Source organism: Mus caroli, chromosome 17 (genome assembly GCF_900094665.2).
Source record: "Mus caroli chromosome 17, CAROLI_EIJ_v1.1, whole genome shotgun sequence".
In the NCBI taxonomy this organism is placed as follows: Eukaryota; Metazoa; Chordata; class Mammalia; order Rodentia; family Muridae; genus Mus; species Mus caroli.
The window spans coordinates 64,337,178-64,339,347 of record NC_034586.1 but is presented as its reverse complement, the minus strand read 5'-3'; the positions used below and the strand labels follow the sequence as shown (position 1 = coordinate 64,339,347).

The following is a 2,170-nucleotide window of genomic DNA, read 5'->3' as shown; positions in this document are numbered from 1 at the left end:
AAACATTCAACACATGGATCTTTGGGGGAAACAACTTACGTGTAAACCTTTGCAGAAGTGGAATCTGTAATGGAGACTCCTACTCTGCTGATTCCAATCTGTTCTCTCACATTCACATGGAGCTTATGGTTACTGTGATTGTCAACTCAGCATAATCTAGACGCCTCTGGGATATAGGTCTCTGGGGTTGCCTGTGAGGGGGTTATCTCCGTAACCTTAACTGATCTGAGAAGAGCCATCTTGACTATGGGAAGGGTGTTTCCAAGGTAGAGGATGCTAGACTGTATAAAATGGAGGCAATGAGGCATGCACTAGGGAGCATTCGCCTCTCTGTTTCTTGACTGTGATTCCACTCTTCAGAAGCCCCTGCTGCCTTGAATTCCTAGGTATGGTTGACTGAACTCAAGAACTATGAGCCACAATGAATCCTTTCTCTCTTTTTTAATGTATGTATTTATTTTTAATTAATTAATTTAATTTTTTACACTCCATATTTTATTCCTGCCCCCATTCACCTTCCAACTGTTCCACATCCCATACCTCCTCCCCACCCCGCTGTCTCCATGTGGATGTCCCTACCCCCCTCCCTGCCTGACCTCTAAACTCCCTGGGACCTCCAGTCTCTTAAGGGTTTGATGCATCATCTCTGAAAGAACACAGACCCAGAAGTCCTGTACTGTATGTGTGTTGGGAGCCTCATATCAGCTGGTGTTTGCTGCCTGGTTGGTGGTCCAGTGTTTGAGAGATCTCAGGGGTCCAGATTAATTGAGACTGCTGGTCCTCCTACAGGGTTACCCTTCTCATCAGCTTCTTTCAGCCTTTCCTGTTATTGAATTAGGGAAACCTTTCTCTTTTATGTTGCCCTTGTTATAATAGTTTATCATAGCAACAGGGGAAAACAAAACAAAACAGCAACTCAGATAAGACTAAATGTCCTAGCTTCCTTCTAACTTTCTGTAGACTTGCATCTGTAGTCCAGTGATACAAGACTCTTCTGTCTCTAAAGGAAAGACAGAAGTATTTCACTTTACGTTTTTCTTTCCACATTGGCTAGAGAGTAGACAGAAACAGAAGCAGTGTCATAGACCGTAAGCTAGACGCCATACTGTGAAGCTAGATACCATGCTGTGACCTAGACACCATGCTGTAAAGAGAGCAGAAATATCAAGCTAAGGACCTAGCTACCCAACATTACCAAGGTATATCTGCCTTGGTTGTATCCACACTGCCATGGAAGGCACAGTCTTCTGCGTTTACACTGTCATGGAAGGCATAGTCTTCCCTAGTTGGAGCCACTGGTATTCCCCCCTTTGTTATTTGTTAGATTTGATACTATAGTTAAAACAAATCAAAGACTGAGACTCCAAAGACTGGATGTCTTAGTCTGTTTCCTGCTGTTATAATGAGTATCACAAACAATAGACATTCGCGTGGCTCTGGAGATGGAGAAATTCAAGCTCATGATGGTAGTATCCAGAAAGTATCTTCATGTTGAATTATACTGTGGTGCCTGGGCAAGCTTATAGTCAAGACAAGAATACAGGGGTGAATGAGTCCTTCTTATCCTGAGATAATTACTTATATTGCTGAAAATGCCACTAATCTGTTCCTAAGAGCAGAAACTGCAACACCTAACAGGCTCTGTAAGGAACCACTACTCATTATGCTCTTTCAATGACAACATATTTTCATCCACAGTTTTCTATGAGACATCAAACCACAGCTTGGTTTTATCAGATTGTTTTAGTTATAATCAAGAGAACAGAATATTAAGGTTAAAAAAAATAGTAATTACCCACCCCTAGAAGCATGGCAGATATAGCTGCTGTGTCTCATACACATCAGTAGGTGGCAGAGAGGAGAGAGACTTTGTCTATGATTAGGGTTCTGACTTGTGAACATCTTAATGATTCATAGCCTAACATTCCCTGAAGGGGGAAAAAAAAAGAGCGAGAGTCTGAGATGACCAACAGTCAGGTACTCTGCAGGTTGGGAGGTAGACCATGCCTGAGATGACCCTGTCCAGGGTCGTAGCACTCCTGAGACCATTCCTGAGTTGACTCCAAATACTCAGACACCCCCAGGCACCACTAGGAGGAACAAGTAATTGGTAGAGGAATAGAAGAGAAAGAGAAACAGGAGGATGAGGACACAGTAAAGAGAGGCAGAA

At 42.9% G+C, this 2,170-nt stretch overlaps 1 non-coding gene across 1 annotated transcript; it reads left to right on the top strand.

Annotated features, from left to right (window-relative positions):
• The first annotated feature begins 1,794 nt into the window (after positions 1–1,794).
• LOC115029788 lies at positions 1,795–1,926 on the top strand. The gene has a single exon (XR_003835353.1). It is a non-coding gene; the product is annotated as a small nucleolar RNA SNORA17 (small nucleolar RNA).
• The last annotated feature ends 244 nt before the right edge of the window (positions 1,927–2,170 follow it).